This window comes from Monodelphis domestica, chromosome 1 (genome assembly GCF_027887165.1).
Source record: "Monodelphis domestica isolate mMonDom1 chromosome 1, mMonDom1.pri, whole genome shotgun sequence".
Taxonomy (NCBI): domain Eukaryota; kingdom Metazoa; phylum Chordata; class Mammalia; order Didelphimorphia; family Didelphidae; genus Monodelphis; species Monodelphis domestica.
The window spans coordinates 542378990-542396014 of record NC_077227.1 but is presented as its reverse complement, the minus strand read 5'-3'; the positions used below and the strand labels follow the sequence as shown (position 1 = coordinate 542396014).

Sequence of the window (17025 nt, the reverse complement as noted above, 5' to 3'; positions counted from 1 at the left end):
TCCATCCCTTAACAAGAAGATACTCTAATGATGCTATATGACTATATATTTTGGGATTGGGATACTCTAATCACAGAATATTAAATTATATTAAAAAGGGCCTACAAAACAATAATGGCAAGACACAAGTTAGAAGTAAGTACATTTAGCACAAAGTCTATAAAAGTCAAAATGGCAGAATTCTTAAGGACAATTGAAACTGAAATAGGAGGCTGCCCAGTAGTAGCTGCCCAGAACATGTGGCATTCTATTTTATTGATACAATTGATTATTCTATTCTATTGATATTTTCTGGATAATATAAAAGAACCAGAGGAAGATCTGAAGTTTTTGGATAGAGCCACTGGAAGATTTCATAAGGCTCAAGACTTAGATCTGAAGGGGACGTTTTAGTTCAATTCTGTCATTTTATGGATGAGGAAAGATAGGCTCAAAGATGTTTTGTAACTTGTACCCTAAATTAAGCAGGTTTTAAATATTACAGCTAGGATTCAAACTGAGCTTCTCTGATTCTAAATACTGTGTTATTTATTCTAGAGTTTGATGTCTCATTTGATAAGGATTAAAAAATAAATAGCACAAGACAAGAAGGAATGAATACCTCAAGAGCTACACCTAGTGAAGTTACCCCTCAAATTAAACAATCAAGAAATCAATGAACTAGCATTTATTCAGTGCTTATTGTGTCCAAGAAGAGAGGCAGGCTGTCTCAAGGAACAGTTAGTTTGCCATTCAGAAAGACTTTTGTTATAATCCAAAATCTGACACATTCTGGGTGAAAGATCTGGGGTAATTCACTAAATTCCTCATAGCCTAAGCGGAATGTTGGTGGCTTAAAGTGGTAGAGTAATTGCTAACTCTCACTGGAAGAGATAATTTTACCACTTGGAGTTCCCCATGCCATTGAAATCACAGGTCATGACAAATGGGAAATTGTTTTTGCTTGTTTGTTTTTACACTGGGCTACAAATATAAAAGGGAGTCAGTCCCTGTATTTATAGAGCAGAGATTTTATAGAAATGATAGACTCTAGTGCCAGAAGAGAACTTAGAGATCATTAGTTAAACCCCATCAAAAAAAGGGAAATAGAATGAGTTCCCAGCTAACTAATGCAAGATATATACAAAATAAATTCATGGTTAGGGTCAGGAGGAGACAGGCCCCTAACAACTGTGCATATCAGGAATGCCCTTTTGAAAGAGTGTCAAGAGTAAGAGGAGGCAGAGGTGAAGAAGGAAAGCATTCCACTTTGGAGGAACAATTAATTTAAAAGCATAGGATGGGGTGAATATTATTTAAGTGAAAAAGCAAATAGGCCAGGCTGGTGAAGAAGAGGTAAAGTACTTGGGGGGTCAGAAATGATCACTTAGCCTGGAAAGATAGGCTATAGTCACATTGTGGAGGGCAGTAGGGAGCTAGGAAAGCTTCTTGAGCAGTAGAGCTCACTAAAGTGAAATAATCTATTTAAATAACTAAATTACTATAAAGAAGCAGAATGGGTCAGTGACAACAAAATTGGATTAGGAGTCAAAATTTTCTTTTCTGGTCCTACCTCTGCTAACACTGACTTTTCTACGTGACCTTTCAAAAATCACTTTTTACCTTTGGAACTCTGCTGCCTTCACTGAACAAATGAAACAATATAGGTCAAGTATTTTGCTGCTTGGCACAGGGTAAGTTCGATAAATGCTTGTTGACTGATTGACCTTAAAAAGAGAGAGAAATGTTAGCTATTACCATTATTATTATTCTCTTTAAAATGAAGAGGTTGAGCTAGATGACCTTTTCCAGCTCTGACATTTTGTGATTCATTATTACCATTTTGAGTTGCTCCTTTCTTGTCACTGCTAGAGAAATGATGGCCAGATGAGATGGGTTTGAATGATCAAAAATGATATCTGGAGCCCAAACACACATTTCTAGAGTATATCGTACCAGAAACCGAGGCTTTTATACTGGAAAGGTAGTGCAAGAATCATTATCCCAATGCCTTGTTTGAGGTCGTAGGGATAGTATATGCAGAACCTGGACTCCAAATTCAATCCAAAATTCAAAGTTCATTATATGGTCAAGGCAGCAGGCTCTTAGTCCAGGCTTGGCTCCCTTTTCATTAAAAGGGGGTTGGATTAGATTTCCAAGCTTAGATTCCATGATTTTCTTTGGCTGTGGAGAGGGCAAACTCGCCTGGGAATGGAAGCTTTTTCCTAGATGGTACTTTGTCGCGTTGGTCAGCAGAGGGAGCTATGCTCGCGCTCCGGAGGGGTAGGGGCCAGGCGGTGGTCTTCGAAGGCAAACGCTGCAGCTAACCCACTGTAGTTTAATGGCGTCTTTGTGCTCAGATTAGCAGTCTTCTACCCCCTCCCCTCCCTTTTCATTCATTTCCCCATACTTTCTCACAGCCCTCCCCCACTTGCATTTTAAGGGCCAGGGTGGAGGTGGAAGGACAGTTGGGGGTGCCCGGAGTACAATAAAGAGAAGGAACTGCAGACGCCCCAAGTCAGACCTTGCAGCGGCGCGACTGAGCCCCGGAGCCCATGTCTGCGCGCGCCGGGCAGGGCGCGGGCTGAGAGCAAGGGGCGGGGGGGAGCGGTCGGTGCCCGGAGGAGGGGCGGCGGCAGCGGTGGCTGCTGCAGTGTCCGCTCAGGAGGGAGAGGGAGAGACAGAGACAGAGACAGAGACAGAGGCTGGAGATTGCGCAGCCCCGAGGAGGCCGTGCCCGTGCCCGTGCCCGCGCCCGCCACGGCAGAACTGCGGCAAACACCCAGGTAAAGGAAGAAGCGGCCGCCCAGACCCCCTTTGTGTGCGCAGTGCGGACGCCTTTGGGGGAAGGATTCCGGGGAGGAGGAGGAGGAGGGAGTCTGTCCCTCCATCCTCCCGCCCGCCTGCCCGCCTGCCTGTCTCTGCGATGGCTTGCTCTGTCGCATCCAGAGCAGAAGCCCAGGGAGCGGGAGGATGTTGCTCCTCCTCGCCCGAGCCCGGCTGTCCCGGCGACGGCTCTTGGGGATCAGCTCCCGCTGCTGCTGACAGCCCTCCTGTCTCCTGGCACCCAGGCAGGCAGGCAAGCAGGCAGGCAAGGAGGGAGGGAGGGAGGGAGCATTTGCCCTTGGCCTTGACTGCCCTGAGAGCTGGTTTGTATATTTGTGCAGGCGGCGGGGACGGTGGAGGGAGGAAGGGGATTGAGGGATTCTCTGGGGGGCGGAGGGGGGCCGCTGTCTGCCTTTTGAAAGGGCTGCGGTGGGGGTGGGGTGATCTAACGGCCAGTGCATCTTGCTCTCACTGCATTGTTGTTGCTTTTACTTTGCTCCCCCCCCCCCCCCCCTTACCTTCTCCCCTCCCGGTCCTTTGCCAGTTTGCAAAGCACTCGCCTTTTTTTTTTTAATTTTTATTTTTTCTGTGGTCTCTGTTGCAGATAGGGATGGGGGGGGGGTGGCTTAAATATGAATTTCTTGCATCAGGCTTCCCTTCCCTCCCATGATTTTTTCCCACCTGCACCAAAGACCTGGAATTGGTTTGTGTTGGGGGGGGGGCGGTTGGAGGGGAGAGGGAATTGTCTAGGTCAGGTTCATCCTTGAAATAGATTGGGCGAAGGGAATAGAGAAGGTCAAGGTTGGTGGATTGCGTTTCTCGTCTCCTTTCCACATTAAGGGGGTTTGCGCAGTTTAGCCCTTCCTAGTGGTGACAGCTTGCTGCTTCCATCCCCACCCTGCTGCCTTTCTCTTTGGCCCATCTCCTGGCTATGTGCATGAATTTGTCAATAGATGATTAAAACCCAACTCCTGACTCCAGGAGAATGGGGTAGGCTATTGCCTGCCTTCCAGCTATGGCGAGTCGCCGTCGGGGTGATGCGGTGGGGTTGGGGATTGTGTTGCTTGAACCTCTGAAGGAGAGTGATAATGCATTTTGAGGGAAGGGTATGTCTGGGTAGTGGAGAAGTGACCCCTCCCCTCGATCTGGTCCTCTGGCTCCAAGGTTCCTTTCATTCACTCCAGAGACGATTGACCAGGAACTATTTAATTTTGTCTTTGTGTTCCCTATGCCCCAGTGCTGGGAGACACTTAATAAAGGTTTGATAATTGATTCCCAGTTGAATATCCTCCTAGTCTATAAAGATAGTTGGTTCTAGGACCAAGCTATACCTCTTCTCTCTTTCCTCTTCAAGGGCTTTGGGCTCTCATCCTTACTCTAGGATAGGGGATGACGTAACACCACTCTTTTATCTCTAATGTTACTTATCAGTATTTGATTCTAGAACTTTAATGAGGATTAGAATAATTATAAAAGTAGAATCATAGGCTATCAGGGCTTGAAGCTAATTTAGATATAATCTAATGATAATGAAATAATAGCTCATATTTCAAAAGCACTTTAATGTTTACTAAGAGCTGTTTTCCTCAAAATGGTTCTGTAAGATAGGTACTGTGTTATTATTAATCATGCTTGTTGTACAGATGAGAAACCCTGAGAGGAGAGTTAGCTTGCTAGGGGATATTCTGGTTATCAGTAGCAGGATGGAAGAAGGCTAGAATCCATTTCTCTTGCCTCCTTTTCAGCCCTATCAGCCTAGGTCCCCTCACTGGCCTCCTTAATAATTTGGCCCAGTTGGATTGTTTAATGTATTCTTTCCTACCACATACTCCTGAGGTTTCCCTTGGGTTAAGTATGGGTTTTGCTTAAGGGAGATTTTAAAATCTGGTTTATAAAAGTGCTTTAGGATAAGTAGAAACTACTTTTATTTTACCAATGAGTGGATCATTTTGAAGAGGGAAGAAAACTAAGCCTTACATAATCCATACTCATGTTAATAAGGCCTTCAACCAGTTTCTTCAAATTGAAATGGATAATTTATGTGAAGGTAACTTTTTAAGACAGGACTAGGGGAAAATTAATTTGTGGGAATCAGTTCTGGGAGTTTCTTTTTCCTTCCTACCCTCCCTTATTTTATCTTTTGTGAAAATACAAATACAATCAAGTATCTGTGATTTACTGGATGTGGGAATGCCCTTCCTCTATAAATTAGTAGATAGATTAGATGGATTTAAATCTAGGTCTTCTTGATTTCAAATCCAGAGTTCTTCCTTACAAATACATGAAAAATTCTTCTTAATTAAATAATGAAGCAAAATGGATGAGGAGCCTTTTCAAATGGGGGCAAATGGACAAAGGCATTTCCATATTCTAAAGAACTAGCTCTATGACCTTGAGCTGTAATTTCCTTTCCCTGGGCCTTACTTAGTTTCCTCTTCTATGAAATGATGAGTGTGGATTAGGCTACTTTCTGAAAACCTTTTCCAGTTCTAAAAAAAGTCTTGTCTTTATGATTCTATCTTCTAGGTGGATCTCTATTGCTGAACTACTAATTAGCTGCTTACATATTTGTAAGTCTTAAAAAGATGAACATTTCTTTTCTGGCCAGAGGAATAGATTAGCCACAAAAGCTGTAATATTTTTCTATATCTTGATCTAGGACATTGTATAGAAAGGAGAGTTTCATTGACAAGACCACGTGAAAAAAAAAAATGTGTGTTCAAGACAGCTCCTTCCCCTAGGAAAAGAGTTCTTAACCTCTCTGTGTGTGTTAGTTCATGGAGTAAAAACCATTTCGAAATACAGTTATCAGCTTATTATAGAAGCAAATCAATAAACTGCCTGAATCCTGGTTAATAACTTTTGCCCCAGAGTAACTAAAAAATTTACCACAGAAGTGCCCTCTTGAAATCTAGGAGAGGAATATTTCTTCAAAAATCAAATTTCCTAACCTTGTTGGTAGAAATGAATGCTTTGGTGGCTCTTAGAAGCAGCTTGTTCATGAACAAAAAATAATTTATTACATAGCCATTACCTGTTTTAACACTGGGTTTACCAAGGCAAAGTTGAACATGTTATTGTTCTCTGGAAGTTTATGTCTTGTGTCAGGGAGATAACATATATACATTATGTAGTATATATACACTATATATGCATATGCATTTATTATAGTGTTATTATATGCATTGTGTATATATGTATATATGTGCTTATACACAATAAATATGAGGTTATGGGGTGGGGATTTGTTACAAAGTCGTGGAATGGAAGATAAAATGTTAGGTATTTGGGACAAGAAGATGGGTAGGGGCAGTGCTTTCACTTCATGGAAGAAGTAAAGCAAGAAGAGCCTTATTTTCCTAGAATTATCCTGGAAGTAATAAAATAAAGCTTGGACAGTTGGTTTTGCAGAATTTTTTGTATTTTCCCTTTTTAGTGTATAGGCCATGTACTTTTGTACTGCCTTCCTTTCATTGCCCCTTCTTCCTCTTCCTCTTCATTCCTTAACTTTGGTATTAAACCACTAAATTTCTAAGGGAGGCAATGAGTGGTGAGAGAAAGACACTGGAAGGTGGGAGGGACATGTGGACTAGTCCAAGGAAAAGTGCTCAGAGAACCCCAATACTCACTCTGTATATTCTCTGGGGATATCCACTCAAACACTAAACAGTCACCACTATTTCTGCAAACTCTTTCCCATATAAAGACTTTCTTGAGGCAAGAATGCTGGTCTTGAAGTCAGAAGCATGGGATGAATTCTAGCTTAGGCCTTTGCTACCTGTGTGACTTTGGTGAAGTCACTTAATCTTGCTAAAATTTCCACCTTAGTTATCTAGTAGCTATCTCTTCGAAGAGTGTATTTTGTTAACTTAATTGTGTTCTACATATGATTTTTTACCAGTTTATATGAATTGTTGCTTAGAAGATAGAGAATTGCCATTAGAATTAAGGACAGAGTTCATGCCCCACTCTTGATACACAATGGTTGTATTACCTGGGGTAAATCTCTGTCTTCATCTTTGAGCAGGTGCTGATCTATGCTGGTAGAGGGAGTTTTTTTTTTTAAACCCTTACCTTCCGTCTTGGAGTCAATACTGTGTATTGGCTCCAAGGCAGAAGAGTGGTAAGGGTAGGCAATGGGGGTCAAGTGACTTGCCCAGGGTCACACAGCTGGGAAGTGTCTGAGGCCAGATTTGAACCTAGGACCTCCCGTCTCTAGGGCTAGCTCTCAATTCACTGAGCTACCCAGCTGCCCCCAGGGAGTTTTCTTATTGGTTCTTCCATGTAGAAGTGAGAGCACTGATCTGGTCAAAAAAAGAACAAAAACATTTTATTAAGGGCCTACTCTGTGTCTGGCACTGGGCTCTGTGCTGGGGCAACAAAAATAGAAATGATTTATGAATCCCTACCTTGGAATCACCTGTTCCTACAAATCAAAGGCCATAGGAGAGCTGTTTCCCAGGAGCACTTAAATTCTGTCATCCAGCTACATTATGGGTTTAATTGGCTATTTATGTTGGCCTGGGAACCTAACCGCCCTTTATAGCTTAAAAAAAATTCCTATGGGAAGATGAGTCCTAAATAACCATGTAAGAGATAAACTTTTGGAATATAGCCCATCTACAAGTTGGCTACTGCCTGGATGTGAGATGTGGCAGCCAAGAAATGTAATAGGATCTTAGACCACATAGTGTCCTATATCAGAGATTTAATAGTACTGCTTTATGCCTCCCTAGTTGTACCACATGAGGAATATTGTGTTCAGTTCTGGGCACCATATTTTAGAGAAGAACATTCATAAATCTGAGAGCACCCATGTGAGGAAAATTGGGGTTGGGAAGGGCCTCCAACATAAATTTCTTGAAGAAACTAGGGATGTTTATCCTGAAGAAGTAAGACTTGGAGTGGAGAAGGATGGTATTTGAACTATCTTCAAGCATTTTGGGACTTTCTTTACATAGACTTGAAGGGCAGAATTAGGAACTAGTAAGTAGAAGCTGATTTTATCTTGATCTAGGAAAAGTCTTCTTAATGATTAGATCTGTCCTGAATTGAAATGAATTTTCTTCAGAAGTAATGTTTCATTTCTCTGGAAGGTTTTAAACAAAAACAAAGACAAAATGGTAACTCTCAGGTGTCTTCTAAAGGGAGTTCTTACTCTGAAATAAGTTGTACTAGATGACCTTTGAGATTTCTTCCAACAGTGAAATAATGTGTTTTTTGTAAAGATCTACAGGAACTGAATGAGGATGATATTCTGCTTTCCAAAGAACTGATACCCTGTTGTCTTTGAATGTGTAATAAAGTAGGATGGGGAGATCTTGTGAAGGATATTTTTTCTTACTGCAGGAAAAACAGAATCTTTTGTAAGAAGGACTTGTTTCTTGTCAGGTAGTACTCCAGGGGTCTTCATTCTGCATCATAAATATACTGGTTCAAGAAGTCATTTTTTTCTCTAGAAAGGACCTTAGAGATCATTAGTGTTAGTTCCTCATTTTATAGAGTAGGAAACTGAGACTTCAAGAGGGAAATCCTCTTCAAACTTTGCAGCTTATTAATGGTAGAGCCAGACTTGTATTGACTTAGTGTTTTGTTCTATTTAAGATTCTCTCATGACTATTTCACAGATGAAGAAACTTAGGATGTGAGAGGCCAAATGACTTGCTTTAAGCCTTATAATGATTGTTTCTATTGTTTCCTCTCTTTTTTTTTTCAGGGTTCTCAGTAAGAGTTACTATCTGTGACTTAATAGTCAGTCAACTTTGTTGTTTCCAGGTCCTTCCCCTCAAATCTTTAAGGCTACTGAAAAGCAAGTAGCAACCCCAATCATAAGTTAGTTGGGAAAATCCTACATGCAAAAAAATGTCCTACCTACTTTCTTTTTTGGACAAAGCTATTGGGGCTCAAATAGCCTTAGTGGTTGAGACATGCCAATTCCAAAATAGACATATACTGAATTATTCAGTTGGATTGATGATCTTAATTTAGAAGTTCCCTGTCACTATAGAAATCAAAACCATCAATGGCTGCTCTTCTTAGGTGACATTTGTCCAGATCTTCCCTAAAGTTCTTCAGATGCCTTTTTCTTCAAAAATTGCATAAGTTTCAGTGGGACACTTCTTGTTCTGCTTGTTATTCTTTGACTGTTAAGTTCCTAGGTGGCACCTTTTATTTTTGTTCTTTGGAGTTTCTCATTGGTTTTTGTTATTGTTGTAACTTGTGTAATTCTTATTTTTGGTTGTTCTGAGGAAATGGTATTCCATGTCTTACCAACATAGCAAAAATGGTAAAATGTTAATATTGAAATTTGAGTAATAGCCATTCTTCATCCACTTGGCGTTTTTTGTGTAGATGGACAGGCCAAACTCCTATGAGTGATTGTAGAGATTTTTCAGGAGGTATTGTAATAGATTGGGGTTTAATGGCGTCAGGTGGAATGTCATCTTGACAACCGACACATCTGGAGAATCTTACCATCTAGAGAGAGGCCCTCTTTTGACCTAGACTCAGAGATGGAGCTCTTTAATTACAGTGGTGAATACTTTTACAGAACATACAGTGCCTTGTTTTATGTCTCCATTAAATAAACAGAGGGTCATTGAACAGAGTTATTTCTATTCTTTCTATCTCCCAAGGAATCTTTATCTGTGGATGAGAGACACCTTGTTGGAAAAGAACATAAATGGTGCTTTGTTCTGTTATATTAAATGCCTTTTTGTAATCAGATAAGAAGCACAATGAAGTCTCTACATCTTTCCCTTCATTGTGAAATGGCAAAGATGTGGTCCACTGTTGAAGTATTAATTGGAAAACTTACATATTCCCTACTAGCACTTTCACTGAAGAGTTAATAAAGTGTTAATAAAGATTTGGAACATATGGGGGAGTAAGCACATAGCTAGTTAGTTAATTAATGTTCTGTCAGTTACCTTTTGACAGTGTTAATAATTTCCGAATTCCTTCTCCTCCATGTATCTTATATATTAGTCTTTCCACCTTCTTATAATTATATCATTGTTAGGATGTTTCTCATTTACATATCGAGGTCCTATCCTATTACTTTTCCCATCTTTGACCCTTTTAGTACCATTTATATTTCCTCCAAGAGCATAGATGGGCACAGTAATATTGGGGTTCAAGTGAGTATGTATGCTCATCCTGGCCTCGATGGAGAAAATTGTTCATTAAAAATGTGTGTGTGTGTGTGTGTGTGTGTGTGTGTGTGTGTGTGTGTGTTTGGCAAATCTTTTCCATTTTTCTTCTATTAGTAGTCTTTCTTATATTTTTATCCTTAAAAATCCATTTTTTGATCCACTAGGCTATTTAATTAGAAGGCGGTCCTTGCCCATTCCCAGTTACTCTGATGATATAAACTAGTTTTCAGTGTTAGGTTCTTATTGGGATGACAGAAGGCTTAGATCTCATCCTCCCGGTGACAGCCAATCATGGGGGCTTTTTTCCATCACAACTTCATATCATTCATTTCTCATTTTCATTGATTATGGATGCCCTTTACCATCTCAATTTTGCAATCTCCCAAACTCCCCTTCTGCTTAAGTTATCAGACTTCAGAGAAGGTAATAAATTACCTACAACCTAGATAATAATAATACCTGTGCAGATTCAATTGGGAAAAACCTGTACATCGTTGAGGATACCTATACCTTATTATTTGGGTCACCTAGTTCATCCCTTTTACTTCCTTTGGGCCAGTGGATGGAGAACCAGACCTGGAGATGAAAAGTCCTGGGTTCAAATACAGTCACAGATACTACCCAGCTGTTTGACTCTGGGCAAGTTGTGTGATCCTAATTGCCTAGCCTTTACCACTTCTAACTTGGAACTGATGATTAGTATTGATTTTAAGATGTGATAAGGGTTTTTTTAAAAAAAGGCACAGAGGGGTTGTGTTTTACAGTGCAAAACTCAAAATCTTTCCCTCCAAATCCATGGTTTTTCCTAACATCCTTAGTATTTAATGCCCAAGGCACTATCATCCTTCTGTCACTCAGGTTCGTAATTTTGGTATCCTTATCACAAATTTGTGACTTCCTCCCCATACTTAAATCAGTTTCCAAATTTTTTTCTTTCCTTAGAATCTCACTTCTATCATAGACTATTATTGTTTCCTATTATCATTTTAGCTACCTCCTTTTACTTTTCCCTCCAATCCAGCCTTTATACAGCTGCCAAAAGGATTTTCTTAATTTGACAGGTATGACCATGTTTACTGTCTTAGTAAATGAACTCTAGGGGCTCCCTGTTGATTCTAGGAATAAATATAAACTCTTTCTGACATTATGTAGTACTTCATAAACTAGCCTTAAACTTTCCAGCTTTATCATATCGATTATCTCCCTCCTAAACTCTACAAATTGACCTTTATGTTCTTAACATATCATACACTGTCTATACTTCTGTACTAGATTTCTTCCATGCTTGGAATTTACTGATTCCCCCCACCTCTGTCCCTTAGGATACCTAGTTTCCTTCCCACCTAACCTTAGGACCATCTTCTATAAGGAGCCTTTCTGGGTCCTTCTAGGTTCTAGTCCTCTCTCTCCCCAAACTGCTTTCTATAATTTCACATATTCTGTATATACTTATATACATGTTTTCCCTAAAGAATATGTTACTGGAGGGCAGGACTATTTAATTTAGTTTTATATGCTCAGTGGATAGTATAGTGCCTAATTAATGTTTGGTGATTGATCTTTGGATCAATGAAGGGAATGGTAAAATTATAGATCCATTTGAGTATTTGAAAAATTTACATATTTTCTTTTGGCATCTTCAAACTTAGCTGAAATGCTTGAATTAAGGAAATAAATCATAGGAAAAATAGGATATGTATTCAAAAAATAGATGCAAGAAGAGATTTGTAATATTCTGTAAAAAATTTTGTAGAATTCTAGACAGAAGTATCAAAAAAAAATGTAAATAGTTTTTAGTAAAGTGTGTTTTTGGCAAGTGCTACCAAAACAAAAATAAAAAAACAAAAAAATTATTCCAGAAATCTTTATCCCCAAAAGATTCATGTGTCAGTATTTTCTCCAAGCAAAGAGTTCACTTGTTATTTTATAACAAAATACTTAAAAGAGCTGTTGAACTTAAAGACATTGTATATTTTATTTCAATAAAAAGACAAATGCCTTTTGTTAAATTTTCTGTGATGACATGCAGCTATCAGCAGAATGATACCAGCAGATCATATTAAAAAATACTTAATTTATCTCTGAAGGTAAAGATGACTTAATTAAAAAAAAAATTATAGCCCTTCCATTACTCCTTTCCCCAACCATCCTTTATAATAGAACAAAAGAGATAAAGGAGAAAAAATGGAGCTCGGAATAACTAAACCATTATTATCAGTTAAATTTGGCTATTGACAGTATTCCATATCTATAGTCACCTTCCTTTTCAAGGTAGGGAGAGAAGTATATGCCCCCTCCCTTTTTTTTTAAACCCCTTTAGTCTCTTTTACCTTTTGCTGGTGTTCTTTACTTTCCCATTGGTATAGTGAATATTTTCCAGGTTTTTTTACTTCAGGTTGGGTCAATTCATGTAAGACTTTCTATCCTCTTTGTTTTTATATGTTATTTGTTATGACAGTGATAGTTCATTATATTCTTTGGTTTCTTTTTTTTTTCTTGATGGAAATCTATTTTGTTTCCAGTTTGTTGCTACTGTAGTTTGTTACTCTTAATATTTTGGTGCATAGTTTTTTTCTCTCCATTTAGCAACACCAAATATTTATGTAGCATTTTAAAATTTATAAAGTTTTTATATATGCTATCTCTCTTGATCCTCATCTACCCTATAAGATAGTTGTTATTAATATCCCTATTTTATAGAAAACTTGAGTGGCAGTATGATGATGGTAGATACTGTACTAGATTTGGAGTTAGGAAGATCTGGGTTCAAATTGTCCCTTAGACATTTTCTAAATGTGCGATCTTTCCCCTCATATATAAAATAGGGAGATTAGTTTCATGGCCCCAGGATCCCTTCCAACTCTAAGTCTATGATATTATATAATTTGCCCATGGTCACACAGCCAATAAAGAGGCTGAGGCAGTGTTAATATTCATGAATACTGGGCCACCAAACTGCTTTGTTGGGTTATATGCCTAATATTAGAATTTCTGGGTCAAAGAGTATGAAAAATTTAGTCATTTCCTTCACATAATTCTAAATTGCTTTTTCAGAGCAGATGAGCCAATTCATAGCTCCACCAATCATGAATTAGTGTGCCTATATTTCTGTAATCCTTCTGTTTCCATCATTTGGCATCTTTGCCACTTTTGTGGTATGACTTGGATTCTTAAGAGTTGTTTCTGTTTGTTTTTCTTACTAGTAATTTGGAGTAATTTTTCACATCTTTAAGAATTGGTATTTGTTTGGTTTATACATTGGGGAATTAATTTTTATTGCAATATACTTGTCAGTTCCTTATATATCTTGAATATCAAAGGTGATTATCAGATGAAGGAAATACTTTGACAGGGAGTGAAATTAAACTTTTTTTGAAAGAAATGAATATTTTTGAGAATTTTGAAAACTGATTTTGAAATTTTTTTCATCATTAAATGATTTTGTTGCTGAAATGAATGGCGGTGTGTCATCTATAAAATTCATCTTTGCATTTAAAAAATATCTAGAAAAAACATCTTTTAACCTGTTTTAAAAATCTTCCAAATTAATACTTTCAGTGACTCTGGAACCCAACTATAAAAGAATGCAGCCCTTCTACAATGGTTTGGCAAAAATATCTTTGCCTTTAGGGAAAATATCCATTTATTAGCTGGATTTCAACAATAAAAGTTTTTATAGGTGATGAACAGGCTTGAAAAATGAGTACGTAGGGGGAAACTGGGTGACTCAGGGGACTGAGAGTCAGGCCTAGAGAGGAGAGGTCCTAGGTTCAAATTTGGCCTCAGAAACTTCACAGCTGTGTGACCCTGGGCAAGTCACTTAAACCCCATTGCCTAGCCCTTACCACTTTTCTGTATAGGCTCCAAGAAAGAAGGGAAGGGCTTAAAAAAAATGAGTGTCATTATTTAATAATTACGTCCACAATATACTTCTTCCACTGAAGTTATGTAGAACTGAGTGATTTCTTTTTTATCAACCCACAAGCGTTTATGAAAACATTTCTATGTGAAGAAGAGAAAGAAATTGAACTTAGAACCATGTGCAACTTTCATCCTTTGCTTCTAGTGTTGCCTTTTGAGGCCAAATAGAGCAAGTCTTCCAGAGGACACACTCTTCCAAGTGACAGCAATCCTTAGAAGACTTGAAATTAGCTGAGGTAAAGTAAGGCCAGATTACATTCTAGAGTTGATGATTTTGCAAAATAAAGAGTTCCTTGCAAAGACGATGATCTGAGGTTTTGATGATAATTTATTTTTGTCCTAAAAATTTTGAATTGGAAAGGAGATTAAAGTTCATCTTGATTAACCCATGTAGAAAAAAAGACAACCCCCCCACCCCATCATAAAGTTGTCTGATTTAGTAGTTTGAGTTATAATTAATTAATATGACCCATGTAATCAATCAATCAGTAAACATTTATTAAACATGTACTATATGCTAGGCTCTGTGTTAAGCAACAGGAATGCAAAAAAGAGCCAAAAGACAGTTCCTACCTTCAAAGAGCTTACAATCTAATGTGAATTCTATCCCCTCTGTGAGGAATAAGTTTTTTTTTAATGGCTTTTGCATTTCTTCTGGTCTACATTGCCTTGCTATTTATACATTTAAAAATAACAAATATCTAATGTTTTTGTGTCCAAGAGCAGCTTCTTTTTGGGGACATTGAAAAGTTTGCTTTGGGGACTGACTGTGCCTTGTGGTGCTTCAGAGCAGACAGAAACAAATAAACATGACCATAAATAAGGAAAATAAAATGTGCAGCTTCTGCTTTGGGCTACCTGTCCTGGAATGTGTGTTTTGGAGTGGAATAAATGCTAAGCCACTGAAGTGAAATGAGGACTTCCATTCAAAGTGTCAGAGCAAGCTGGTCACAGTTTGGAACATTCACATTCTAAAATATGGACATGCTCATAATGATTGTGCATTGGCAAGTTAAACATAATTATTTGTGAATGAGAGTGAGTGAGATTTCTGTTTGCTTGGTTATTCAAGAGCCCTGCCTTTGTGGTCTTAACATAATAATTATTACATCTTAGTTTTCATAGTATTTTATAGTCTACAAAGTTTTTTCCTCACATGACCCAGTGAGATTGAGAGGTAAGTGAGTGGTATTATCTCCTCTTTGAAACTGAGGTGCAAACCCAGAAGTGATTTAATTTCACATGCTTAAGAAGTACCCAAAATCTTGGGATTCTCAATCCACCACTCTTTTTCTAACTACATTTTTATACTGCCTTCTCATAAAAATAAAACATTTATTATTCCTAGGAGTTAAGAGAAAGAGAGTTATCATAAAACAAATGAATAGTGGAATGTTGTTAAGTAAATTCTAATATAAGCATTCTTATCTTCCTTCAATTCAGGTGCATGTGGGGGCCCCACCCCAGGCAATTTGTCTTTTGTTTTGTACATAAACTCCTTGCTTTCCATTTTCCTTCTTGGTTTCATCTTTCTTCACCTCATCTTCATTCATTCACTTTCCTTCTTCCCCTTCCTCTTCCTTGATTTCTTCTGGGTTGTAGACAATGGCATTAATGTCCCCAGGAATATATAGGATAACTAGTCATTAGGACAGGAATATAGTCATCACAGGTAAGAACAGATACCAGGTAAAGAAAAAGGAAGACAAAAGAGCATGTCATTATTGCATATCAAGAATTTAAGGAGGCAAATCACAAGGTAAGTGGCAACTAGAGAGAAAAAAAAAAAACCTGGTCAGTTTAAAGTATCAACTGTCAGAGAAATGACTATCTTTCTATAAGCCTTAAGGCCTTACCATGAATCAGGCAGTGTTCTTGGGATACAAAGAAAAAATTTCAGCATAGTATGGAACTGAACCAGTGGCAAGACAGTTCTGAGTCTAGGACTTCTTCCACTATAGGGCAGATACTGAACTCTTAGGTAAATGAGTGCTTGTATTTTTGGGCAGAGAAGATCAGAATGGGAGTAATAAAACACCAACAATCAGGAAACAAAGATATTGGGATTTAGTCCAGTGCCTGATTTTTTTCCCCTTTTTCAGCCTATAGAGATTGAGATCCCAAGAAGGGAATTTATTTGCCATTTGCCTAAGGCCCCTTAATTATTAGTACATAATAGCAAAACTAAAATTTGAATCCAGATCCACTGACTCTAAAAAGAGAACTATTTCTACTACATTACACAAAGAAAGAACAGTAAAACTTATTGCTAAGTACAGGTTGGTTTTTATCTTGCTTTATCATTACCTTGGTGGACTACCCTATTTGGTTTTGTAAAATCGGATAAGAGATGGGTATTTAATTTTTCTTAGTATAATGCCTAGCTCTTTGCCTTATATGTCGCTGTTTTCTGCCACTGTCTGTTTTTGACACCAGCTATGAAAAGGAAATGCATAGGCTGATGACTGTCTCCCTGTTGAAAGCAAGTACTCAGTGTAGTCTGAAAACAACTCTTTCTCTAAATAGGCTGTGATTGTTCTACAATCACTCACTTCCATCTAAAGCCTTCAGCATTGAGGGTTTTGTGGATTCCAGAGATAGGGCTTAACTCATACTTTAGCTGTTTCCCATGGAAGGACACTGTCCAGGACTACTTTAACACTGAGGAGTATAGTTTTTAAACCCTAAAGAGACCTCTGGTCCCCCCCCCCCCTTAGTCCAGCCCTCTTAATTTACTTATTAAGTGACTTGCCTAAAATTACATAGGGATCTCAGGCAAGATCTGAATCTGGGTTATGTGATTATAGAATACTAATAACAACTAATATTTAAATAGCCCTAATTACATAAAGACTGAGGCAGCCAGGTGTAAAATGCTTACACTGGAGTCAGGAAGATTTTAGTTCAAATTCACCCTTCCACCCTTGCTAGCTCTATGACCCTGGGCAAGTCACTTAATTCCTATTTACCTCAATTCCTCATCTGTAGAATGGGGACACACTATAGAAGGACTTAGCAGACCACTCTAGAATATTTGCCAGGAAAACCAGTGGACAAAACCCTTGGATCAAGTAGAATCAGATACAACTGAACAGCAATAAAAACAACTACATTTGATCCTCATAACAACCTTGAGTAGTAAATG

The 17025-nt window shown here is 38.5% G+C and overlaps 1 protein-coding gene across 10 annotated transcripts in view; it reads left to right on the top strand.

Annotated features, from left to right (window-relative positions):
• The first annotated feature begins 2627 nt into the window (after window positions 1–2627).
• Window positions 2628–17025, top strand: part of RNF144A (ring finger protein 144A) — a 161347-nt gene continuing 146949 nt past the window's right edge. For 3 of the 10 annotated variants that reach the window (XM_056813346.1, XM_056813338.1, XM_056813347.1), the window contains exon 1: window positions 2628–2765. The gene's annotated coding sequence lies outside the window, so the exon portion shown is untranslated. The other 7 variants (XM_056813343.1, XM_056813348.1, XM_056813341.1 and 4 more) reach the window with 6 other exon arrangements.